General features: G+C 43.0%; 1 protein-coding gene across 20 annotated transcripts in view; it reads left to right on the forward strand.

The window, feature by feature from the left end:
• The window catches only part of SRCIN1 (SRC kinase signaling inhibitor 1), a 310,186-nt gene that overhangs the window by 111,163 nt on the left and 171,048 nt on the right, over nt 1-27,975 (forward strand). Inside the window, exon 1 of one of the 20 annotated variants that reach the window (XM_073004303.2) lies at nt 6,718-7,620. The exons of 18 other annotated variants lie outside the window; for them this stretch is intronic. The gene's annotated coding sequence lies outside the window, so the exon portion shown is untranslated. Of the gene's footprint in view, nt 1-6,717; nt 7,621-27,975 lie in introns of those variants that run through there. One more of the 20 variants, XM_073004301.2, reaches the window with a different exon arrangement.

Here is a 27,975-nt window from a genome sequence, read left to right on the forward strand (position 1 = left end):
AACCTACCCAGAATTTTGGCGCCCATTCTCCTGCTTCGTTCTTGAGTTGTCCGTTCTCCAAACTTCTAATCCTTTTCTCAAGATGGTCCCAAAGTGACACTGCATTAAATATCTGTTTTAATGTAAGTGCTATAACCAGGTGGCACAAAGACATACATGGTTCCATACTTTTTCCTAACAGTGAACTACGCTTGCTACTCTATGCCTGACTACAACCAGCAGTTCCCACCTGCAGAGCCTTGAGCGTGAAGCAATGTGACTTAACAGCAATACCTTCAGGGCTGCTTGCTTGGCTGTTGTTGTTTTTGGGTAGCTGGGTTTACTTGTTATTCCCACCCTGTGCCCTCTTCTCTCTCTGCTTGTCTCTGTCATTTGGAATAAGATAGGCAGAGCTGACAGGTTTCCCTCGGAGCAAACAGAAAGTCCCACTGCTGCCTTTAAGGCCTTGACCTTTCCCTCACAGCCACTGAAAAGCAGACCTGACTTGCAGTGGTTAGGCCACTGTTTGCCCTACATAAAAACAATAAAGAGTCTTGTGGGCCTTTAAAGACTAACAAATACAGTACATAGTGTAAGCTTGCCAGTCTACTTCATCAGATTCATGAAACGACGGCTCTTTTTGGCTGAGGGGTACTGGTAGGGATTATAGGCACTGAAGTCAGAGAGGAAATTAAACAGATGGAAATAAATGGACCTTAACACAGGCTGCTGTTTTAAAAAAGATGGAAATAGCTGAATGTGAATTTATCACAGGATATTTCTTAGATGTAGAAGGTGAGCAATGAAGCCCAAAGATGAATAAATAAAAGCAAAGCAAAGCTTTGAGTCTCAAATGTGGGTTTCCACAGGGGTGGATTATTTCCCCAGTGCTGTTTAACATCTATATGAGGCCGCTGGGTGGGGTCATCAGGGGATGTGGAGCATTGTGTCATCAATATGCTGATGACACCCAGCTCTACATCTCCTTTTCACCAACTGCAGGTGATGCCGTCTTGTCCCTCCAGCGCTGCCTGGGGGCCGTACTGCAATGGATGCAGGAGAACGGGCTAAGGCTGAACCCGGACAAGACGGAAGTGCTGAGGGTGGGTGGCCCTGTGGATGGTGGCTTGGGAAACTCCCTCATGTTTGAGGGGGTGGCCCTGGCCGCGAAGAGTGGGGTCCGCAGCCTGGGAGTACACCTGGACCCGATGCTCACCATGGAAATGCAGGTGGCGTTGGTAGTCCGCTCTGCCTTTTTCCACCTTTGGCAGATTGCCTGGCTGCGACCTTACCTAGACACGGGGGCGCTCACTACCTTAGTACATGCGCTCGTAATCTCTAGATTAGACTACTGTAACGTGCTCTACGTGGGGCTCCCTTTGAAGCTGATGCGGAAACTTCAGGTGGTGCAGAATGCGGCGGCCAGACTCCTCACTGGAGTGAGAAAATAGCAACATATCTCTCCTACTCTGGCCATGCTGCATCGGCTGCCCATCCGTTTCCGCATTGACTTCAAAGTGTTAATGCTTACATATAAGGCCCTAAACAGTTTAGGACCTCGATATTTGACAGAACGCCTGCTTCCACCTAGATCTACTCGGATCACCCGCATGAGCCAGGAGGTGAGGCTGAGGAGCCTAACGACGAGGGAGGCCTGGAAAGAAAGGACACGAAACCGGGCCTTCTCGGCAGTGGCTCCTCGCCTCTGGAACAATCTCCCTCCTGAGATCTGCGCGGCCCCAACTTTGGACACTTTTAAAAGTCAATTAAAAACATGGCTATACATTCAAGCCTTCCCTCCAGTTAATATCTGACTTGTCTGTTTATTCTCTCCTTATGTATTTTCTATTCTATTGTTGTATTCTGTTTATTACAATATGATTCATGTAACTGTTTGTGTTTTTTGTATTATTTCACTGTTTTTACTATATTGGAAGCCGCCTAGAGTGGTCTTTTAGACCAGATGGGTGGGGTATAAATCAAATAAATAAAATAAAATAAAATAAAATAAATATATACCGCCCCATAGCACTTAAAGCACTCTCTGGACGGTTTACAAGGTCATTATACAGGCTACACATTTATTGCCTTCCCCCACCCCAAAGCTGGGTACTCATTTTACCAAACTCAGAAGGATAGACGGCTGAGTCAACCTTGAGCCAGCTACTTGAGATTGAATCCCAAGACATGAGCACAGTTTTAATCGCTGCGCCACACAGAGAGAAATCATAACACTAAAAAATGCAGAAATCTAGAATAGTTCAGACTGGCTGTATAGCTCAGGAATTGTGTACCATGTTGAGGAGCCAGAGGCTGGGAGTTCAGTTCCCTGCTGTGTATCCCAGAAGATCCAGCCTTTGATCCCTTGGGCAAAATGCATGGTTCCAGAGTACCCCCAGAATAAAGGAATAGTAAAGCACTTCTGCATGCTGTATTTCTAGAAAACTCTGGAAAGGGTTGCCCTAAGTTGGAATTAATTTGATGGGACATAATTATTATTAGAATACATTAGTCACATACAGTACTGAGAAATTAAAAGTAATTAAGTAACACTTAATTACTTTTAAAAGTAAAACTAAGTAATTACAGCTGATGGTTCAAGATAATGAAATGTAGAAAGAAATGCACGAAGGAGAAGAACATATTATCTGAAAAATCTTAGAGATGGGTTTGGACGCAATAGAGCATCACTGTTCAGAACTGCCACACCCTAAGGCAGAATAGCCATGATGATGCCTGAGCTTTTGTAGGAAAGGGAAAAGAAGTGACAATTTAATTAGATGTAGAATGTATGCCAGATAAACATGGTGGGAAAAACACAATCAGTATAGTAGTGCTGAGTTAATTAACAGCTGTTGTAGGACAGGAAACCATTGGCTCTTTTCAAATAAACAGAATCGAACTTCTTGCTGGAATTGTAATTTCGGCAGTTTTACATTACAGATTTCCTTTGAAATTCTTTTCTGCAACAATGTTGCTGTTGTTATGTGCTGTCAAGTTGCCCCTAAATTATGGTGACCCTATGAATGAGCAATCTTCAAAATTTCCTGTCCTTAACAGCCCTCAAGCCGGTGGCTTTCTTAGGGAGTCAGTCCATCTTGTATTTGGTCATTCTATTTTCCTGCTGCCTTCCACCTTTTTCAGCATTATTGTCTTTTCCAGAGAATTCTGTCTTCTCGTGATGTGCCCAAAGGAGGACAGCCTCAGTTTCAACATTTTTCCTTCCAGAAATAGTTTAGACTGGCTTTGACGTAGGACCCCCTTGTTAATATTTCTGGCAGTTCAAGGTATCCACAAAATTTTTCTCCAGCACCACCTTTTGAATGAATATATCTTTTTCTTTTCAGATTTTTTTTTTTACTGTCCAGCTTTCACACCTGTACATGGTGATCACAAATACATGATCTTCATGAGCTTTCCTAGTTCATTCATTGTTGCCCTTCTGAATCTCAATCTTCCAATTTCTTGGCTGCAGTCTCCTTTTGGGTTGATGGTTGGACATACAGAATCTTTTGCAACTTCAATTTCTTCATTGTTAACATTAAAGTTGACCAGTTCTTTAGCAGTCATGATTTTTGTCTTCTTCATGTTCAGTTTAGTCCTGCTTTGGCTCTTTCTTCTTTCACTTTCACTAAAAGTCATATCAAGTCTTTGCTGCTTTCTGCCAGTAAGATTATGTCACTTGCATATCCTAAATTATTGATGCTTCTTCTACCAATTTTTACTCCTTCACCTGAATCAAATCTGCCTTTTCATGTGATACGTTCTGCATACAGATTGGACAGATTGGGAAATAAAATGCGCCCTTTTCTGACACCTTTGTCTAGAAGAAATCATTCCGTCTCTCCACATTCTGCCTTAATGGTAGTTTCTTGTCCACAGTACAGGTTATGCATCAGGACAATAAAGTACTGAGGCACACTTGCTTCTTTCAGAACAACCCCCAGTTTCTTATGATCCACACAGTCAAAGACTTTGGGGATCCAAAATTCTTTGATTTACTCCAGTAGCCAGATAATATTTACAATATTATCTCAAGTGCCTCTTTCTTTTCAGAATCCAGCTAGACCATGAGGCATTTCTTGCTCTTTGTTTCAACACCTTGAGCAATTATCCTATAGTTACTCCACCCCTTCTTGGGGATTGGAATGTATACTGAATGTTTCTGGTCTGTGGGCTATTATTTGTTTTCTGTGATTTTTGACATATTCTTTTTAGGCTTTGGACAGATTCAGTCTCTGTGAAATAGCTCTATCAGTATTTCATCTACTCCTGGTGATTTATTTCTTCCTAGTGCTTTTGGAGCAGCTTTCAATTTCTAGAACTGCAGGTTCTTCATAGGATTCCTCTTCAAAAGTGTCTGTCATCCTTGCATACTGTTTCCATCTTCTCTTTATTTTCTCCTGGTCAAGTAGTGTGTTTGCCTGTTGATCATTCAGCATTCATAGTCTTGGCTTAAATTTCCACTTGATTTATTGGATGTTCACCTATGTTTTTCCTTTCTTTTTATTACAAAAAATATCTTTTTCCATTCTTCCCTAATAATATATCTGGCTTCAGTCCACAGGTCTTCTGGTTCATAGTCAACTGAGTTTCATAATGCAAATCTGTTCCTTATATGGACCCTAAATTCATCAGGAATGTTTGAATTATGGCCACATTAAAATCTGTATGCAGAGTGTCCTGTTAGATTTAAAAGAGCCTACCCTACCTAAATGCCCTCCATATTTCTTGGAATACAATTGTCCACTCAGAATGATCAATACAGATGGTGAGTGGGGATGATGAGCATTATAATCCAAACGTTTAAAACACATTGGACTGAGGAAAACAGGTTTCTGTAGACAGCTATTTCTGATGTCTGATTCATATTCCAAGAAGGGGTTGCCTTGTTTGTCCTACTTAAAACATATAAGGATATTCCTATCAGATGACTGTATATATAATAATAGAACACAAGCAAGCTAATGAATCCCTGATATTGGTTTAAACTTATTATGTTCTATAATTTTGCCCACTTAAGTACATATAAGGACAAGTGAAGCAAAGCAAATCTTTTTATACTCTGCAGTTCTGCAACTATATCAGACCACAGAATTTGGTGATGGGGCAAATTTAGTTGTTTCTGTTGATATCAATATGGTTTAATCATCACATTTCTAGCCCATGTGGTTATGAATTCAGGCTTGAGAATGCATTGAGTTTGCCTTGACATAATATCAGCAATATGAGGGTTGTAGGAAAGTAAGACTTCCAACCCGGGAACAGGATGTCTGCACTTTGTATTTTTCCTTGTTGGCTTGTGTGCTTTAGTCTCTAGGTGAACCAGTCAGGGCCATGGAGTGGAGGAAGAATGGGATATCACAGAGCTGGCAGATCCTAGGGTGATAGCTTAAACATGCATGTGCGCAGACTGCTAGCAGTCCACTCATTCTTCCTGCCTGTGGTTCTCCTGGCTATAAGTACTTCCATGTTAAGCCTGAATATCCATGAGTTCAGAACCTCTTTTTCTGTGTTTCCTTCTTGATCTTCCTTAGATAGAACACTTGTTTGCTGAACTAGTTATCTGTGGTACTAATTGTGACTGCTCTGCTTTGACTGTCTACCTGTCTATACTGCTGACTACTCTACACCCTAATTCCTGTTCTTCTTTCTGTGTGCCACTCTGACTAGAATCAGACTTTGGGCTGTTTGGATTCCATAATTTTTTTTTGATCCAGCACAACTCCACTGAGCTGTGGTTCAATCATTCTTAGACAGTGGTACATGTATGTACCACTGATAGGAGACAACAGTAATTTAGGCATGACACAGAGTTTTTGTGATAACTACTAAGAATTCTGTCTTGTTCAGTCTCCATGTCTTTGTGTGTGTGTGTGTGTGTGTGTGTGTGTGTGTGTGTGTGTGTGTGTGTGTGTGTGTGTGTGTGTGTGTGTGTGTGTGTGTGTGTACGCGCGCGCGCGCGCCATCTTCGACTGATCCTACCTGCTGTGAATTATCCATTTGTGACCATTTGGGATACTAGTGGTAACTTTGAATATGTGGTCTGTCTTTTAATCCCTTCCTCCTCCCACTCATCAATGTAGGTTAGGTGATAAATATAGAGATTTATTTTGTTATCATGGTGGGCTTCATGATCTTTACTAGTGATTGCTGGGACAAAAGATATGAAATGCCCTAGTCCCCTACCCAAGCAGACTCATATTTCATCTCCTGCATATTCAAATGCCTGTGGCCCCATACTCACACCTTTTATCTTGGTGGAAGGTTAAGTAGCCCTCATGGGCTTCTTCTTCTTCTTCTTCTTCTTCTTCTTCTTTCTTCTTCTTTCTTCTTCTTCTTCTTCTTCTCTGACACTGTTCTCTTTTCTTTCTCTGTCTCTTTTTTTGCATAATCTCTTACACACAACCTCTGCCTCTTGTTGTCCTTTTTTGGGATTAAAGGTATCTGATTGCTTTGATGACAACGTTGCCTGTGGGTGATCTCCATTTAAAATGTCCTGAGGCTCAGCATCCTCTGGCATTGTAAATAAATGTGCAGGCTGAGTCCCAACGTAATCTACATAGGGGGAATTTAGTGAGGGAAAATGTGTAAGGGACTTGAGGGTGGGTGAACAGAGGCCCTGCATTCACTGACAGCATGGAGTGGAAGGGGTTATCTCCGTACTGGGAAACTCCAGCGAGCCAACGAATGGCTTGCATCTTCCTCAGGCACTGCATATGCAGAGTGGAAAGGCTCACATCTTGACAGCTGCAGCAATTCTGGGGAAGAGGAGCGTGCTTCTCTTCGTTTTCTCTTTAATGGCTGGACAAGGAAGATTCTTTTTATCATTCTGAAGGCTTCCCCCCCTCATTTTTTGTTTCACTCCTTGTCCACCACCCCCATGCGGTTCTTTTCCCCTTAGCAGGTTTCTGTCTTTCCTCCCCCACCTTTTTTTCTTAGTCCATTTCTAGATGATCACTCTCTCTGACTATTTTTCATGCTCTGCTGAGTGCTGTTGCTTCCTTTCACGGCCCAGCTGCCTGTCTCGCTTTGCTTTGCCTCATGAAGATTTATGGAACTGCAGTAATAAACTGTGTTTGAGCGATCTTCTTTTCCGATAATCTAGCAAGCGCCCAGTTGGGTGGGTGTGATTTGAGCAGCCTGCTATCATGTCCAGCCTTGGACCCCTCCCCATCATGGTTTTGGTGACCAGTGAGGCACTGGCAGACGTGCAGACCTAGAAAGGTTTCTGAAGGAGGGTGCATCTTCAAAGCCTGTCCTGTTTTCTCTTCCAAAGACTTCTTATGTGTTTTTCTGCGAGATGGCGACTACAGCTATGTCCCCTTTCCACACCCACTAGCATCTTCAAGTATGTCTTCCACAGAGCAAGCAAAATCCTTCGTTACAGGTAAAAAGGAACTAAATGGATGAATCAGCACAGAAGAACTTTCGTTCAGCCCTTTGATGCAACCCCCTTCCTGGATGGATTTTACCTTGGCATTGCATTGGCTCCGCATGTAATTGTTTCTTGAGGAAATTCTGCACTTCCAAGGCAAGACCTTTTCCATCTGCTTTGGCTGCCATTTGGAAACTGTACACGCTGTTGGAGGACTGGTATCATTCCAGCTTGCTTGGAGCACCTCCTGAATTATCCGTACGGTAAGGGAAATGTTTTCAATAGCTGGTTTGGCCATTTGAAGAGATTTAGGCCCCTTTGCTTTTACCCCCCCCCTTCCTCTTCTCCACATGCAAATGGCTATGGGGATGGAATTTAACTTTCTCTGCCTTATTTGCTCATTCATTGCTGCCACTTTTCAACTTCATTTCCTCCCCAGTAGAACAAAGGAACCTTGGGGCCTTACCCAGTAGTGGTTAATTGCTAGGCAACCGTTCCTTCACCACTGTCCTGCCACAAAATGGCAGCTTGAGGCCAAGACCTGGTGGGACAGAAAAGCAGGTGCAATCTGTTGTTATTTGTTGTTGCTTTGCTATCCTGGAAATTTCCTTTGGTACACTTTTAATGGAGTATACCCACTTGTGTTCAAGATGTGGCTGAAGGATACACCTTCAGGCATGTCTGTAAACTATTTGATCCAGAACCTAATAATCTGTGGCCCCTCCAGATTCTGTTCTATTAAATCTTCCATCGGTGCTAGCCAGCATGAAGAGTTGTACTCTAACAACAACTGGGGGGACACACATTCTCAGTTCCTGTATTAGAATACAATATTGCTCTTTGTAATTGGTATATGTGGTGTGTCACAAATTAGAAAGGAGAACGTCTGTTTTCTGTTACAGAGGCATACTGTCAGGTGTCTTGCCTAAACAGGAGCTGTCTGCATTGTAAACATGTCCAGTAATGCTAGACCTTAACATCTGTAGCATGCAGAATGCAGGGACAAACTAAAATCATAATGTATGAAGTGTGTATGTTTTTACAGGTTGCGGAATTGAGGACAACTTTGTTTGTCTGTCTGTCTGTTTGTTTAAAGTGATGTTAAAGGTATTAACCCCACTGTAGTGGGAGGAGAAGGCGATCCGCAAATTGGCAAAATTTGCCTCTCTGTCTCTCTGTTTCTGTTGCAGCATTGTAAAAGGGAGATGCTCACTACTGCCATCATCAAATTGCTTCTGGCGTTGTGCATAGAAAGAGCCTTGGCCATTAGCCATTGAGAGAGATGCTGAGCCTGGTGAGGGTGCTCTGTAGGCTGGGCAGAGCCTTGGGCAACTTGCCATTATTCATAGAGCATGATGGGAACCTGAGAGCTTTTGGCAGCTGGAAGACATGGGGGATGTGAAGTTGGCAAAAGTGGACATTTCCACGTGAGAGGGTGGGAAGAGGGGAGCTAAATAAATCCTGGTGTGGTATGAGAGGGAGGAAAGATGAAAAGAACGGATGCATAACCTATGATTTCAATTTGCTGAATTATTTATGACCTTAGCATTGTGGAAGCAGCAGTTTGCTCAGCTGCACCATTGGAGTCAGCATCCAGCGTTTGGCCGTGGCAAAAGAATGCAGGGTATTTGCCACAAATCCAGATTGTACCCCAAAGGGCTCTATTTGGAGTCCAGGGAAGCCTTAAGTGATTGCCAAAATCCAAATGCCACCCATCCCCATTCTTTCCTTTCCAATAATTAGCATAGGATGCAATCTACTGTACTGGGAAAAGCTGCCGTACAGGAATTGCATGTATTGGGATAAGTCTGCCCCCTGCCTTTTTTAACAGCAGAATTTGCCACCTGAGATGGCTAATCTTACCCAGGGTTATGGCTACTCCGGTTTTGGTCATATGGCCAAAAATAATAATAATAATAAAAAAAAATCAGATGGAAATAAGGTAATCAGAAGTGGTTTTCCATTCCCTTTTAAGAGCACCCTGGGAGTATATGATTAGTCCAAGGCTTCACAGGCTGGCTGTTCTTCTAAAGGCACAGTGTGGAATTGAACTTCTGACCTTGTTGCTCCCAGCTCAGTGAGCTATTGCTCACGCCGGCGCTGGCACACAAGCATGCATTTCCTCACCGCTTTGCGCACGCGCCTGAGAGAGAGCACGCATGCACCAGAGAAAGTGTGCTTGCATGCGGGGTTGTGTGTGTGTGTAGTGCCCCGCCTTCCTAAGAGGAATAAATTGTTTAGTTTGCTGAAGTCACTTTTTCTCAATGCAGAATTAAATTTTTTTTTCTGTTGGCCAAACCATAAGGACTACAAAATTGATAGATTGAAATCCTAATCATACTCTAGAATCATGTTGTCGTTAAGGAATGGAACTACTGTAGTCTGGCACGGCTGCTGCTGTGTTTGTGAATAGAATGGTTATCACTGGGGTCTAATTTGATTTAGAAGGCGGGGAATCGGTCAGGGCAGTTTCCAGTCAGGGCAACGTAAGATCCTGCAACATGGCAGAGAAAGGTGCATTTGACTCTGTACGTTCTGAACTATCTAGTGTATTATTGTAGCCTGACTAACACTTCCATCTTCTCCAAAGGATCTTAGGAACAAGTGTCTGGCAGAGTACCATGGAATGCCACAATGTGGATAGTAATCAATATGCAGAGATGAGTGTGAGATGAAATAGCAATGATTTCTCTTAAAGTCATATTGACAAGCTGTTCAGGAGTTCAATAGCTTTACGCCGATAGCTGTATTTATAAAAGCAGCACGTTTCAGACTTCTTTTCCATGCTCCACAAAGTACTTGCAATCAGGATGTTTTATTTATTGAGAAACACAATTTTGCCTTCACTGAGGTGGTTTGGACAGGATTGTTATTTTCTGCCCTATAGTTCTAACCACAAAAGGCCAAATCTTAACGGTGTACATTGCTTTTTTTTGTCACATTTTATATTAACTTGAAGCTTCTGGTCCTCATTGTTCAAATTTCTATTTTTCTTCCCCTGAACAGATTTTCTGTGTCCTCTCCAATTATGTTTTGCTCACCTGCTTCACTACTATCAGTGATAGCTGATGCCCATAGAAGTTACTGACATAGATAGCATAGTAACCAACTGGAGGCAGATCCGGAGCAAAAGTGGCAGGAAGGCAAGGAAGCATTCACATATACAGTACACACATGCAGAGACTTTCCACCTCTGGTAAGGTAGATTGAATCTCAGGCAGGGCAGCACCCCACTTGCCCTAGTAGATGAACTTCCAGTGTTGACCACCTGGTCCCCTTTTCATCTCTTGGCTTTTCCTTTCACAGTCATCTCATGGATGTTGCAGGCCCCTTGATTATCAACTGTTTATTTATTTATTTTTTCTCCTGGCAGTTCTCCAGTGTCTTTCATAGCTGCATGGCAGGGAAGCATTTAGCAGGTGGAGTCTTTCCCCACTGCTGCCATCTCTATGCCAGGAAAAGCTTTACCTGCCAAGTTTCTGTTTGATGGCTAGCTTTTAAGGCAGGGAACCCTTGTGGGAAATCTTTGGTCCTCCAATTGTTTTTAACTTAAACGGATAAAAGCCGCAGTTGGCGCAATCAATGACTAGGGTTATGGGGGGCGATTGTTCAAAAAAAAAAAAAAAAACACCCCTCTGGGGCCAAATGTTCCATACAGTACCTCTGTTTTACATTTTATAGGACCTCAGCTCTTGTGAAAAGAAAGAGGAAATAAGCAACTCCATTCTAGCATGAGATTATAGGCATGAGATTGACATGCTATCTATTCTTTGCTAAAGCTCTGCATTTTGCACTGTACCGTAATGACTGCAGTCATACAGGGTTTCTACAGTGCTCTACTCTCCCTCCACCCTGGAGGATTACGAATTCACTTGCACCCATCTTCAGCTACCCTTTATCTCCCTGCAGCAGATGCATGAGCTGGTGGGTGTGCTGCTGCAAAAAGCAGACTTCTCTCTTAGGTTAGTTTTGCATCTCAAGATCTCACCTGCAACTCAAGATTCCTCCCTCTCCCCCTAAAGGCTTGCTTTTCTGTTTCACTGACTACCCCAGTGGGTCTCGGACTGGGCAGCATTCCAGGTGTGAATTCCGTACTGGTATTTTGAAAGACAAGTCTAGCCACTGACAAGGTAAGCTTGTGAGAATGGAAGATTTCTCTCTCTTTTTTTTTTACCTTTTCTTTTTTAAAGGTTGTAAGCAGCACCACAGGTCACCCGGTTTTGTAGTTTTCATAAAAGGCCTTTAAAACCCATTCTCTTTAGCAGTCAGGAGAGCTGCATGTTTCACCACTGGAGCATGTAATTAGAGGGAAGAGAACTGAATGCTGATGGTCTGGCTGGGAAGGGCAAGAGGAAAGGGAGAAGAGCTCTGAGGCCCATCATCTTCACCAGGACCATTGCAGCATGGATTTCAAAGCAAATTCCTAAGGGGAAAAGGTTGCAGCTATTATCCTACATCTCCTCCACCTCCAGTACTCCACCTCCCACAACCTCTGTTTTTTGTTTGCTAGGGAAAATCTGCAGCCTTCTGTGCCTTTACCTAGAAGTAAGATCTACTTAATTCAGTGGGACTTATTTCTGAACAGAGGTTTACACTGTTGATTAATTATATTGTTAAATAGATCAGGTCTATGCCCTGAAATGTAGCAGAGTGAGACAAAAACTTGAGGCAGCAGGAATGGCATTTCCCCTCTGTTGGGGAAATGCCTGTCACATGGCCCTGTCTTACACTCTGTAAACCAGCGGTCTCAAACATGTTGCCCGGGGGCCATTTGCGGCCCACCAGATGATAGTTTGTGGCCCTCACCTTGCCTGCCCACACGTCCTCTGTTGTCAAGAGTCAAAAAAGCCTCGCCTCACTCGCCGGCTCTCTCCCAAGACAGCGCCTTTTTCACCCTCCATCCGGAACTGCAGCCTGCCAGCCAGCCCGCCTGTCTGCCAGCTGGTGGGCTGCAGTTTTGTATGGAGGGTGCAAGAGGCACTGTCTTGGAGAGCCGGTGAGTGAGGTGCGCTGCCAGCCCTTTTTCCCGAGCGCCCGAGCCACCGCCGAGCAGAACTCGCTCCCGGCCTGTCCTCAAAGAGCGCCTCCAAGCCGCCAACAGCAGCTGCCGCTGCCGCCTCTTCCAGGGAAGCGGCTCTCTGGCTCTCTTTCTCTCTTGGCACCCCCAGCACCAGCCCGGCCAGCGCCCAGCAGTGCTTCCTCCTCCTCCTCCTCCTCCTCCTCCTCCTCCTCTTCGTCCTGCTTCAGCCGCCTCGGCTCTGGAGGCTGCCTGGGCTCGCATCACAAACTTTGCTCCTCTGTCATGGTGGGAGTAGCTGCTGCTGCTGAGTGCGTCTTTTTTTGAGGGGGGCCCTCAGAGGAAGGTTGCCGGACCTCTGTGTGTGTGTGTGTGTGTTGGTGTGTATGCGCACACATGCACCTGTGTGGGCCCTGCCTCGTTCTGTTTAATTTCGCAGGTTCTGGTGGGGGCTTTTTTCCTTTGGCAAGGCGAATTCTGGGAGGGTTTTAAAATTTTTTATGTTGTGCCCTCCTCCCCCCCGCTAGGCGGTCGCCTGCACTCCCTCCCTTCTCCTCTTCGTTGTCCTTCTGCTGCTGGTGGTGGTAGTGAAGAAGGAGCCGGAGGGGGTCATGGCTGGCTACGAGGGCTCGCGGGCCCCTCCTCCTCCTCCTTGGAGCCCCAACCAGGCTAAGGAAACTCCTGGGCGGCTTCCTTGGGCTCTTCCTCCGCTTGGCGGAAAATCTGATGTGGCCCAGCCTCACTCCAGTGGCCCCCAGGTAAATTGAGTTTGAGACCCCTGCTGTAAACCAATCTGCTGCTCTTCTGTGTAGTGGAGGAAGTTGTCCCACCACCCATGTTAAGGTAAAATTCAGTTGCCAATCTGGTTTGATTTTTATATGGAAGTTTTTGGGGAGGACTTATTTGACTCAAGCAGTGAAATATCATTGCCTACAAATTCTACCCATCTTGTGCAGGGTATAATTGCGGCCTAGCAGATAAGGAGGGCTGGAGTTGCCGTTGGACACCGGTTCGAATTGCGAATAGACCTGTGTGACGTCCTCCTTTCACGTCACAATGGTCACGACACTCTCTCATTCACACTTTACTTGCTGCCACCAACCACACTTATTGATCTGACTCATCAGACAATGGTATGGATTCAAAAATTAAAAAGGATTGTTTATTGAGAAAACATAAATAATAGTAAATCACTGTAGGAACTAAATAAGGCAATCAATGTAATAAAGTATCCCCCTCAATCATTCTCTCATTCAGGCCTACTCTAGCACAGTACCTCATAACTTGAATAAACAGGCCCTAACTATCTCATCCCAATCTCTCTTCAAAATCCCCAAATCTCTCCAATCTCCCCAATCTCCCCAATCTGCCTTCACCACATTCACTCCCCCCTTATATACATTAACTCCACCCACTGAAGTCCCACCTCCTGTCCTGCCATAGGCAGATAAACTCCAGCCATAGCAGTGACAGGCAGGTGACATCATCACAGCCGTCACAACCTGGTAGGCCAAACTGACAGAGGCTGAAGCTTTTGCCCTCTGATGATATATTTGAAGTGCAAATTTGGGGATGCTAACTGTCAAATAATGCTTGAAGTACACTACTTTGTTTTGTACAGTTTGGTTTGGCACTATTATAGTAGCTATGAGTCTGTTACTGGGGAAACAGAAAGACACTTTGCGCATGGACAGACATACAATTTACCCCACTTATTATATCACATCTTCCATGAATGAGGCTTTGAATTGAAAATAAAATGTCTGGAGTTAAGTCCTGGGTACAAGTGAGACACCACCTTTACCCCATCTCACTCTTTCTCGTGCACAGGTTGAACCTAAAGGGCTGTGCTGCCCATTTGCAAGAATGGTTGTGCCATTCAGCATATCTGGACCATCAGTGCATGTCTGTGAGTTGAAGTCACAGAAATCAGCAAATAGTAGAGGAGTGACACAAATTGTACTTTGGCAGGTAGAATCGTTTGGATGGTGTGTACTGTGAAGGAGCTGTAGAGAAAAAGAAAAACCAGAGTGAGCCATCCCCTCAACTAAAGACGCCCAAGCGAGACAGAGTTGTAAGAGAGAGAGAGATTAGAAAGCGATGAGTTGAATGTAGTGGAAGAGACAAGGAGGGAATCAAAGGAAAAAGAGGAAAATATTGAGATATGTTTGGTGGAAGAGGAAGTGAGAGGAGGAGGGGAGTTAATTTTACCCATGTGGGAGAAGGAGATAGGAGAACAAAGTGGGAGGAGACAATTCAGAGTACCGGGGATAGGGAAGGAAGGAGGAGGAAAAAAGGAGAAAAAAAGAATCAGAATATAATAGAATGAGAGGATTGTTGGAGGATTTTCCTAATCTGAAAATAGGAGGATTATTGCCTAATCCGAACACATCCAAAGAAAAAGAAATCCCAGTGGTGCCTCGCTTAACAAGCGCACCGTATAACGATGAAATCGCATAGCGATCTCTTTTTTGAGATTGCTAATGCGATCGCTTACCGATGGCCTCTATGGCCAAAACTTGCATTGCGAAGATCGGTAAGCGTTTTGCTTACCGATCTTTGCATTGCGACGCCGGGAAATCAGCTGTTCGGCGGCTCCAAAATGGCCGCCGAAGGACCCAAAATGGCCGCCGCAACCATTTTCGCGCCCTGCCCTCGCTTACCGAGGGCGTGAAAATGGCGGCGCTATGAGGAAACTTCGCTTAACGGTGAGTATAGAAGCCATTGGAACGCATTAAATTAAGTTTAATGCGTTCCAATGCCATTTTGTGTCCCGTTTAGCGATGTTTCCTCATAGCGAGGGTTAGTCCGGAACGGATTAACCTCGCTATGCGGGGCACCACTGTAGATTCCTTAGAACGGACAGTAGTAGTATATCTGCGAGGACAAGGTGATCTGACCAGACTCTTCTTTCAGCAATCCACCACCGGAGGGAGATTAGGCCAGACACCCCTGTTGCGGGACAATCTGCGCGGTTTAGAATACTTCAATGAGGAAACCCACCAATTGCGAATGAGTTGGGCCAGCTCCTCAATGAATCCTGTCAGTTTGAAAACAGAACTGTTGTCCCCACAGTATGGACAGTTACCTGATACTAGTTTTTTTGAACCAGTAGAAGTGATTGTTGATTCACCTAATGTTAAAACCAATAAACCTGTTAATGTTCAAAAAGAGACTCCGTTGTCATTTCCTGCCAAAAAGGAGGAACTGCTTCAGATCTTTGATGAACCCAAATCACATGTACTAACCAGCTTATTAATTTATCGTAGAGGTTGCAGCGGTAATAGTAGTGTAGTAGTAATAAATGGAAGAAAAATTCTAATATCTGTATAAAGCAGGCAAATTGAACAGATGTGCATGGATTCTTATTTTAAATAAATTTCTTCTGTAGGGTTTAGTATTTTACTTTGGTGTTCTGAGCTATGATGAGGGGCAAGAAAATATATATAGCAGACTGTCCTAATCCATTGCCCTTCAAATGTGTTGCACAACAATCCCCATAATCTGTCCAGTACTGGCCATGCTGGTTGAGGAGGATGGGCGTTTAGTTCAGCATTTCTGGACAATCAAGTCATGGAAGGTTCTCTAGGGCTCTAAAGCTTTGTGCCCAATCAACATAAATCAATTTTGGTCTCAAGATTCCCAGTAGATATAGATCTGATTATGTAATGAGTGCCATGAGGGCTAGAAACTTGCTTTGAAGGTGGTGTTGAGGCAGAACACATATTTTGCATACACAAAATTCTGTGTTAAACTTTTGCGTGTGTGTCTGCTTAAAAGGATATGAGGGCAAAAGGAGACATGCTAAATATGTAATTAGAGGAAGCTTAATTAGTTTTCAAAAAATTAATAGCCATTATAGGAAGGATTTTCATCAGGACTGCAATACTTGTGGAATACAAAGTTTAACCCTTTCTTCTTCCATTATGATCTCGGTGAAGATGGTCCCATAATCTGTCTCCTTATTCGTGGAGTATTGGGTGGGGTCATCGTTGATACCAATGAGAGCTCTTTTCTAGCAGTATAGGCAGGAGACAGTTTTTGTTGGGATCACGATAGCAGAGGAAGGAGTTAAAACTCTTCTCCTCATGTACTGCATTCCTAATAAAAATTGCAGTGTTCCTGCCATTAGTTTAAAGGGGAAAAAACACCACCACTGCTGGTTTCTTGATTATATGTGTCAGTTAGGTCACTGTCAGGGGGAAGAGGCCGTAAATACTGGGGTAGAAGACTAAAGCTTTGACTCAGTGTAATGTGTTCTTCATATTTTTATGCATCTAACAAGCAGAGGTTGAACAGTTGTTTTTCTAGATTACAACAACCAAAATCCTGCACAGGCTATACTGATTAAGATATGTTGGGAGTTAAGAGTTTTAAAAATGTTCCATACTCATGTGAACTTGTAGCATATAGATAGATAACAGAGACTGGAGAGCATCCAGCAAAACCTCATGTATGGAAGATACATGTCTCAAGATGCTGTAAGTTGATGTACGGTATATTTGTTTTTAAAACCGCAACCTATTTCAGCCCAGCAATATTCAAAGGCCTTTTTTGAAGACAATGAAGCAACCAATCTGTGGAAAGTTTGGATGGATTTCCAACTTTGGATGGATTTCCAACTTTCTCCAGACTGGTGGTTTTATTTCTCTTGAAACGAGGTACAGTATTTTAACACTGCATCGGTGTGAAGATTCAACATTGCTCCCTCCCCTTTGCTCAAACAAACCAGGAGTCGGCTTTAGCTCAAAATTTAAACTAGTATTTATTTCTTTTGGCGAAGGAAGAACTTCTTTAAATGATGCATGTTTTAACTTCTCTTGCGATGCCAACGGGGCGTGCAGGGGCAACCACAATTCTGATTCAAACGGGTTCAAAGATTTAACGTCCCAGGGTCCAGCTAGAAAGGGGTCGTAATCTGGCACATCTGTATCTGCTCCATCATCCCTCAATAATGGGGAGGTCTCGTCATCTTCGTCCCCTTGCCATACCGGGTCTCTCTCTCTCGCTAGTTTTCCCCACGGTCCCGGAGGTACATAATCCTCCTCGGCTCACCATGCCTGACGTTCTTCTGCTTCTCTTGCCACTGCTTCCTTCTCTTCCCTCAGCCACCTCCTCCACTCTCTCGCCTCGGACTCACCCCAGTAAGACGGGTGCTGGGGTAGTCCTCTCCTTCAGCAATAGTCGGCTTCCTCTCTGGGTACCTTTACCCTTTCCCATTTCCCAGTCCATGGGTCTTCCACCCAGATGAGTTCCCAGCCCCCGGGATGTTATCATCCTCCCTATTTATAACCCCCATTCACACCTCTGCTATGGACCTCCCTCTTTCTTCCCTTCCCGCCAATTCTTCTTTGCTCTGGGTGGCTATAGTTAGACCCTGCAGGCTTGTCTCCAGTTCCCAGGTGTCAGTCCCTTAGTGTATTCTTTTGGGAGGCGTTGGCAGTGGAGTAGTCTGTACCTCTCTGGAGGTTCTACTGGAGGACCGCACTTCGATGAGAACCTCTATGCTCTTGTCCCGTTTATCACAATCAGGCTTTTAAAACAAATGAACATCACCTCATGGGGTCATATATACAGGCTAGATCTTGATTTTGCTATAGAGTTCTTGCATATCTTTGAAAGAAGCGATGAGCTCATCCACTTTCTCTTGAAAGCCGTGGTGGTCTTTCTTCATTCCTTTTTTAAAAATACCACATGAGTGGAAACCTCCTCCTTTGAGTTGCCGGTGTGGTCTTGGTCCCACAAACTGAGATTGACACGTGGATGGAGCTACCACAGATACTGTGGATAGTTTGTTTGCCCATGCCTTCTCAGACTTTTAGGATGCACCTCTGGGTGCACAAGGCAATGTGTCAACCTTGTTAGAGCCACTGGTTGTTCTTCATAACTAGTTGTCTACAAAGAGAGCTAGAGGGAGGCAATGGTGAGATGCTTCACAGAAAGACTCACTGCTTTGCTGTGAGCATTTTTTTTAAATGAGGCAGGACGGGTGGAAAACCATATGCAAATTCTGTGGTCACAAAAGCAGTTTTGGCAGGTGAGGCAGAGTAAAATGGCGCAGATGTTTTCCATTATGCAAATGATGTCTGATTATGGACAGAATCACACTTCAGCTTCAGCAAAAGTGGCAGTTGTTTACTGGAGATATTGACACCAGTGCTAGCTCTGGTTCTCTGAAAGCTTTCAGTCTCTTATCCCTTTAATCAACTTATTTTTCTCTCTGTGCATGCCTTCTTTGAGTATGCTGCCCAAGGCCATGTGTTACAAAATTCCCTTTGCCTCTTCTATCAGTAAAATACCTAATGTCGAAAAAGCGTTTCCCCCACTTGCACCTTCCTTGTCTTGATCTTTGTCTCCCCACCAACTAAATTTAGTTTGCAGGTCCCCGGGGGCAAAGATCTGTCTTTTTTGCTTACATTAGTCTGTGAAGTGCCATGGAAAGCAATGGCACTGTTTTAAAAGTCAGCAGCAAAATTACAGTATTGTATATAGTAGTGCAGTTAAGAAACAGACCATAGGACAGGGCTATGCAGACAGGTAGCAGATTTCATCCTCGATGGCTAACATAAGTGCTATGGAGAAATTTCAGTTATCAATCAATAGCAATGTGGACATTTCCATTGCAGAAATGTTCATATTGTCAATTATGAAGAGAGATGGAATATTCGTATTTGCCACCACAGGTGGCCAGGCCGATTGGACCTTCCCCTCAGAACTCGGCCGTCCACTTATTGCTTGCAGCACGGTGCATGGGGCTGTCCTTCACACAACGCCAGTTGTGGAAGTAGCCCGGCTGGGGCTTCCCTTTCTCCCTGCACTGCTGACTTCCACAGCTGGTGCAGCACAAAGGATGATGGCCTTGTGCACCGTGCTGCAAGTGGTAAGTGGACAGCCCAGTTCTGGGAGGGAAGGGTCCAATCAGCCCAGCCACCTGTGATAGCAATATTCATATTTTTCTCCCCCAGGAGTTCTCAGTCTATTTGCATACAGAGCATGTATTCTCTCACTGAGCTATGGCCTTTCTCCCCACAAAAATAATCCAGCCCCACATCTAATGGAAGGAGAGTCTAGCACCATCTGAGGCGGTCTGTTTCAGTGTCAAACTGCCAGTGGCATTAAGACGTTTTTGGCATGCTGTTCCAAGTCAACTTGAGGATAGCTGATATTGCCTCATTAGACCAGACTAGAAGCACCTGTTTCAGGCTCTCCTTGTCATTTAACGACACCAGTCGTGACCTGGTATCCCATTGAACCTCTCTTCTTTTGTATGTTGTCCCTATGCATGAAGTTCCCTCCTGCTTCCCTTCTGTATGTAGAGAGCTTGAGGAACAAAAACATGGTTCAGGTTTTCAGTTTTCTTTCTTGCCTCAGAAAATGAAGTGGAGTCAACGTATTATTTGAAGAATGCCAACGCTACGCAAATTTTACATGTTAAATAACAGGAAGCAATGAAACTCTGCCTAGGTCACCTATCTTGGTTATTCACATTCATATCCAACATGCTGAGGGTCTTCAATGTTTTCCTTTTAAATTTTTAAGAAAGCAGAGTTTCTTGGAAAATCCAGTTACTGTGAGAATTGCAGTTAAGCTCCTATGGAACAGGGAAGTTTTAAAGGGCTGGACACTGTCATAAACGTTGTTACTCTCAAAGTCTCAGGACTTTGACCCTGTGAATTCTGGTTCTACCACACCACTGTTCATCTACCGTCCAAATATATACTGTACACAGAAAATCTCCTGCTATTGGTAAAGAGACAGATAGGAGTAGAATGGCTTGAGATAGCTTTTGCTTGGGATGGGCCCCTATTTACATTTACAGACAAGCCACAAGAGAAACCTTGGTGGTTTGGGCCATGGGGGCCTGGATAAGTGGACAGCCATTCTTTTGGAATCAGGACAGGAAGGATTTGGGGTTGTATTTAACCTGGGCCAAACGAGTTCCTCCTTGCCTCTCTGAGTGAGGTGCTGAATGGCAACTTGTGATGTTGGTTAGTCATTCAACTGCCAGGTGATACTTTACTTTTGAAATATGTTTATTTACCACCCTTTTCTCACTGCAAGGATGTCAGATTTGCTGCTGTTTCTGATTCTTTATCCCATGAGCAGCTGGAGCCAATTTCAGAGCCAGCTGGGCCAAGAGACATCTCTATAGATAGCTCCTGACAAGAGTGCTTACTTAGTGAGTTTGTTGTTGTGTGTTACCAGTGTAATGTCTCTTTCCAGCCACAGAGAACAGACAGAGTCAAGAGCACTTCCTCCTCGCTCTTAAGTTCATGCCCAAATACAAGGCAACAGGTGTGGATGTGTTTAGGAACATTTATGTGTGTGTTTTTAACTTTTCAGTGCAGTTGTATCCTATCATCTATTAAAACTAACAAGGAAAATGACTAAAGGCAAGGGCAGGAGATGCTTTTATTAGACCACTACCCCATTTCCCCGAAAATAAGACAGGGTCTTATATTAATTTTTGCTCCAAAAATGCATCAGGGCTTATTTTCAGGGGATGTTTTATTTTTCTCATGTGCAACAATCTACATTTATGTCATGTCTTCTTCTGGTTGCTGCACAGTGGTGGAGGACAGGGTTTCACTTAACTGGGGATTGTTTTTGGAGTAGGACTTATATTACGAGCATCCTGAAAAATCATACTAGGCCTTATTTTCAGGTTAGGTCTTATTTTAGGGGAAATGTGGTAAATAGCAACAGATCAACACTAGCTGGTATCACTTACCTGTGGACTGTGCAGAAAAATCACAATAGTTCCAAAACAATGGCTATATATCAGGACAGGGCTCTTTGTAAATAGTGAGTTTTAGATAACTAGCCATGATTTTTGGAACACTTGTGTTTTTTCTGCACAATCCACAGACAGGTTGTGCTCAGCCTGATGAAACTAGTGTTTGCTCCTGAATCTAGTGGTGTAATAGATGTATCACCTACCCTTACCTTTAGATTCTGTACAAGGACCACGTGACCTCTTTTGCTTTCGAAGGGAATTGATTACATTCTTGAAAAAGGGAGACTATCTGCCATTTTAACACACACAGAAGTGCCTTTGCAGTTTTGGTAAAAAACTGAAAGATAGTGTAGAAACCCAAGGGTCCAGGCCATATAGATGTGGACGTAAGACAATAGATAGGTTAGAAGAAACTGGACATGGTTCTATTGTCTGAAGAAGTGGGTAAAGAAGTCTGCCAACTCTATGTCTGAAGAAGTGGGCAGAGCCCCACAAAAACTTACATTATAATAGAACAGTTAGTCTTTGAAGTGCCACACAATGTTTTTGTCTTTTTAATTTTTTGATTTTTAGTTTGTTTTTGCTTGAATGTGGTTTGAATCACTGTTTCTGATGTTACACACTCTTGATAAACAGATTTGGGGTGGTTGTTGTGGGTTTTTCGGGCTGTTTGGCCATGTTCTGGAGGTTTTTCTTCCTAATATTTCGCCAGTCTCTGTTAGGAAGAAAAACCTCCAGAACACAGCCAAAGAGCCTGAAAAACCCACAACAACCATTGGATCTCAAGCCATGAAAGCCTTCGAGAACAGATTTCGGCTGGTTTGTGTTTTGCTTCTCTGGACACTGGTTGTACATTTTACAAATGATTCATATTTTAGAAATATAATAAATAGAAAGCTCTCAATGTAGTTTGCCCATTTTGTTTTTAAAAAGAAGGCCAATTCCCACCAGGATTAAAATCTGCTGAGGTGCAGCTGTTTTGGGGCTTAACAGTGGGCTGAGCTGAACCTCCCAGCCCACCCATGCTGCATTTGAATGCTGTCTCCCATCCACCATGCATAGTTAAGTTGGGCCTTCAGACCTCACATCTCGTTTGACCCTAAGACAACCGCAGTGGGTGTGTTTTTAGAAGATGAAAGATAACCTGGTTTGCAGAAGTATAACGCAATAGGGTTGTTATTTTCTTTGTCATTAAACCTCTGTAAGCTGAAATGGCTGTTCTGGCTAATACAAATCTCTTCCTTATTGCTTTAGTGACCTGTTTAATAATTACCACAAGGCTACTAAATTGGTACATGGAATTGCTGTGGTCTCAGTGAGCCCCTTTGATGTCCTGTTTGTTTTGCCTCACCAGAGTGGTAAATAGATGGGCTGTCCATAATTTATCGGGTTTAAAGGTGGCGACGCTGCTTTCAACTCTCTTAAAAACAATAATCTATCTCCAGCCTTAATTGACAGGGGTTGCTTTGTAGAGTGCCAGTGATTTAGTTTCTGAGGCACTCCTCCCTTAGGGTGTAACAGAGGCGTGGGAATAGGGGTAATAAAAGTGGTGGGAATTTAGGGCCTTTCATAAAACAAGACATGCATCAAGGCGAGGTAGAACCTAAGGGGAAGTGCAGAATTTTCGAAGAAGTAGCAGATTTGTGTGAAGAGTGACTGTTTCAAAAAAAAAAAGTATTGCGAAAAGAGGACTCATATTTACATATAGTTTTTATATGTCAATATAAAATTAGAGCTACAAATTTAGAAATAATGAATATAAACAGATATACAATACAAATAATGATTATACACAGAAATAAAATATGTAACCAAGTGAACTGGGTGTCTTGCTGACTATTTTGTGAATGTTGCTGACTGAATGGAGTTGACCTCTAATGGTCTTTTAAATATAAGACTTTCCTGTGTAACATGCCACATGTCAGATGGGGAATCATATTATTTTGGTGCTCTTCCACATTGAGAACTCAATGTTGTAAGCCGCCTAGAGTGATCCTGTGGGGCTAGATAGGCGGGATATAAATAAAATAAATAATAATAATAATAATAATAATAATGTCTTGCATGTTATTCCTGTGATGTGTTATTGTTAACAGGCCAAAAGAATACAGTACAGGGAAATACTTTTTGGTTTCCTCTAGTGGGCAATTCTAATAATGCATTTTGCAAATATATAAAAAACAAACCAAAGAATACTTTTCTTGGCATTTAGGATTGGTAGAAGAGTGGCATAAAGCCATATCTTGTCAAAATGCCTCTAAAAATATACCCAACTCCAAAAATACTTCATTCATCATTTTATTCATGAATTGCCAATACAATTTTCATGGGCCGCCATTTAAATATTTCACAATAAGAATTAAGTCAGTTTAAATTTCAGCAATAATAAAGCCAGTAAAAGTACATAGCACAAAACAATTACTGAAAGTAAAAACACTTGAAGGCCTGAAAGGCCTGGGGAAATAAAAAGGTCTTTGCGTGATAAGAATAAAAGAAGAAAGATCCCAGACAAGCTTCTCCGGGTAGAGGATTCCATGAGTGAGATGCCACATTGAGAAGGCACTTCCTCTTCATTGTCACAGCAGAAAGCAGGCACTGCTGGAATTGGCCATCAGAAGATAGCATCAGTGCATGGCTAGGCTAATGCTGGTGTGCCAAAAATCCTGAAGCAGAGGATTGGACAAAGACTCAGTACTCGGGCCTCTTGTGCTATTTAGAGTGAGAAACAGAAATGCCTTCACTCTGAGCCATTTAAGGCCTGGGACCACCAGAGAGCGAGTAGCAATAGATGCCCAGTTTTTAAAACCACTTCTTGTAAAAAATCAGCTTTTCTCCTCTTTTAGTAGTGCCTGCTCTGAGATTTGTCTCTTTGACTGGAAACTTGAGAAAGCATAGCAGTGCTCTGAACGTCATCTGGCAATTGGAACTTGGCAATCCTATTGCTGTGGCTACATTTTGTTGATATTGAATGGCTAATATCCTGTTACTTAGCATATGAAGTTCCACTTAGAGTAGACCCATTGCATTTGGTGAGCCAGCTTCTCTGTTTGTTCAAGTGGGCCTACCTTAGTTGTGACATTTTGACATTGTAAATGGCAACAAGAGTATGCCCATTTAAATCAGTGAAACCTGTAGAGCAGTAGTCCCCAACCTTTTCTGAACCATAAACCTGTTGGGGGGAGGGGTCCGTGGGTGGGTGGGCGGCGCACCTGTGCACACATGTGTGGGGCACGTGTGCGTGCATGGGGGGCGTATGTGCAGGGATGAGATCTGTCTTCGTGGCCCAGTCCTGCCAAGGCCACGGCCCGGTACCACGGGTTGGGGACCCTGGCTGTAGAGGATTTGACTCACAAAATCTCCATGGATTCAGTGGGCCTACTTTATCATGACTTATTATACTAAACCACAGAATTTCAGTCTATATCTACCAAAGATAAGAAATGTTACTTGTTTCAGGCCATGACTCCCAGTGGCTGTGCTGGCCACTTCTGTGAATCATGGTCCAAAAATTATAGTATTTTACCTCTCTGATTTGTACTGCCAGGCATGGAGAGAAGCCCTTGTCGGATTTTCAGTTTGATGCACTGAAATAACTTGACTGTATCTGAGTTATTACCTTGAGTGGGATGGGGGTCGGTTGCTATTTCCTGCTCTACCTCAGGGAGCAAAATATCTAAAAAGGCCTTTCTCCACCAGTTCTAATTAGTAATCTCAAAGTAATAGTTTGATACTAACTTTCTATTACCAAGAGCTGTTCAAATGGAGACTTACTGTATTTTTCTGTGTGTAAGATACTACTTTTTTCTTAAATCATTAAGAATTGAGGGGTGTCTTTTACACAGAAGTAAGCTGAGAAAGCTGAGGAGAGAACAAAATGGCACATACCTTGCCTCTGTAAACAGGCTTCCTTCAGTCACAAGGCTTAGCTTCCTACAGTCAGGAGACTTAGCTTTCTCCAGTCATGAGCCTTATGGAACTGACGTCAACTGAAGCTGTACAAACCAATTGGAACACACTTCATAGGAGGCGGAGCCTGTAGACTCAAATTCAACAGGGCCTCCTAATGTCCGATGTTCTGAGCCGAGAGGCTGAATATTCAAAGCTAGGTTTTCTTACTTTTGGGGTTAGAAAAGTGTGGGGGTGTCTTATAAATGGGAGTGAGTTATAAATGGAAAAATATGGTATGTACAAAGTTTACTTGTAGTCTATCTTGGAAGCTAGTAGAGTTTGGTTAATTTCCACCAATAGTCTATACAGACACCATGTAGATACTGATGTACATGTTCAATGGGTTATGTCAATGTTTGTGACAAGAGATAAGCTTTTTTTTTGCAAAAGTGCTAACACACCTATATGTTTCTACATACAGCACAATCATTTAGCACAAACTAAATGTGCTTAATATCATGCAGATCATAATCAGGGAGAGTTTTGAAGGTGAATGAATGTTGAACCCTTAGAATCTATGAGCCACTCCTGGCCTGAGAACCTGGTACCTTCCAGGTGTTGTTGGACTTCAGTTAGGACAAAAATGTTGATTTTCCAGACCCTAGTTCAGTGTTTCAACAAGTATCCCAACTAATTTCTTCAACAGCAACAGGAAGAGCACTCTTGATTTATCACTTCACTGCACTCAGTGCTCCTAAGTATATTCCCTTACTTTCTCTTCACTCTTTTTCATGGCCTGAAATTGTTCATAATTAATGAGTGGTGGGGTATTTGTGTCAGCTGTTTTTTGGAGCAAAGCTGCTACCCTCCACAATTTTTAATACATGGTTTCAAACTAAGTTTTCTTTTTATATCTCTTCCTCTTTGACTTTTATTTCATGACTTGGAAATAAGATATTATATCTAACACCATTATTCATACTCTGTTAACATTTGGAACAATGAAATGTAAGTTTCTTCTCCTCCCCTAACCCAGTTCAGTATTAGCAGGGAATCATTCTGTTTGTAGTATGAATAATTGTTAGTTGTTTATCTCTGCCCCAAAATCTGATAAAAGCTTCAGGGAGCATTCTCTCCCCACTACTGCCAAAAACTGACCTATGTTTCTTTCCTTGAACCAAAATATCTATGCTGGCTTAGTAACTTGCAGCACTTCACCTCTAAACATCATGCCATTTGCGTTACACTCAATAAGCAAAGTTTTGGGGACCAGTCTTTCAGACTTGCGTTTCAGAACTCAAACTCCAGAAACAGTTTAAAATTAGTAAATGACAAACTGTTTTCTTTTATCACTGCCCTCCCAAGGTCTGTACATTCTGGTTGCAACTACAGTCTGCTAGACCAAAATCTTCCATTCAGGATGCACAGGTAGATTTAGGATATTTGCCCAGTCTTGGATGATATTGCTTGGAAGTGTTGAATTGTTGTGGGCCAAAAAAATGTAGAGCGTGACAGCATCTCTAGCAATTTTCTTTCTTCCTGGATCCTGCAAGAAGTATTATAATGAAAATAGCAAGTGGCATGTTTCTGCTCTAACAGCAACTTTTTTATTTTAACCACAAAGTACAACCTAGGTGATCTCCTTCATATTTTACTACCCTGTTAAATATCTTTCCCCCCCCAAAAAATTGGTCCTCGCTCCCTCCCCCACCCATTTCCACATAACAAGGTCCCATAAAGTATTTTTATGGAGGAAAATGCTCATCTTTCCTTTGCCAATCTCTGAAGCCATCCTTACACTCCACGGCTCATTACAGCTCTAGCTAAAACACTATATTATTGCAAAATGGCCATCTTGACAAGGATAAAGCCATAACTGGGACAATGCCATATTCAAGAGTTGGAGTCAGAAGTCTCAGAAGTAGGATTGTATGCATTCTGTGATCTTGGAGCATTTGTGGAGCACGTGAAAGGAACTCAGCATGCCAAGAAGATTAAAGAAGATAGGTCAAGATCCAGTGTTGTACATCTGTGTCCAGTGGCAGTGGAATTGAGATTTTCTTCCTTTCCCCATCCTACTGAAGCTCTCTGCAGTGCCAGAAACCACTGACGTATACATATATTTTGCTTCTGTCAAAGCAAGAAGTCAAGAACTCTACTTCTCAAATGTGCAGTTGTCTTTTGCATTAACTGCTTTCAGCCCACGTTTGTAAGTGAACCACCCAAACCTATATGCCCAAATCTTCATGTCTGGTTAACATCAGTGTGGCACCAAAGACATAACTTAAGAAAATAGGTAGAGAGCAGGTAGAGGAAAGCTCACTTGGAATGCAGCCTGGTTACAGTCAGGGATATGTCCAGCAAATATTGCTTTGAGGTCCCACAAGGATTTACCATTTCCTAAATGCTTTCTAACATCTGCATGATACTGCTGGGATAAGCTATACAAAGATTTGGGGTTTGCTATCACCTGTACACAGCTCTGTCTCTCTTTTGCTTGATCTGCAGATGATGCTGTACAGGTCTTTGAGCACTGCCTAGCATCATTAATAGACTGCACAAGGACCAATAGACTGCACAAGGACCAATAAACTGAAACTGAATCCAGATAAGATGCAGATTATGCTATCAGGAGGGTTGTTAGACTGGTTGGAGGAAAATGTACCTGGCTTTGATGAGGTTACACTTCCCCTAAAGGATCAGGTCTGCAGCTTGGGTGTACTCCTGAACTCAGCATGTTCTATGGAGGCTCAAATATTAGCCATGATCAGGAATGTGTTTTATCAACTGTAGTTGGTTGGCCAGTTGTGCCCCTACCTTGATAACAGCAACACTAGTTCACACATTGGTAATCTTAAAATTAGATGACTGTAATACTCTCTATGTATGGCTGCTCTTGAAAACAATACAGCAGATCCAATGTGATGGCTAAACTGATTTCTGAGGCTAGTAAATTTGATCATATACAGTATCCCC

The sequence above is a fragment of the Pogona vitticeps genome, chromosome 6 (genome assembly GCF_051106095.1).
Source record: "Pogona vitticeps strain Pit_001003342236 chromosome 6, PviZW2.1, whole genome shotgun sequence".
NCBI lineage: Eukaryota > Metazoa > Chordata > Lepidosauria > Squamata > Agamidae > Pogona > Pogona vitticeps.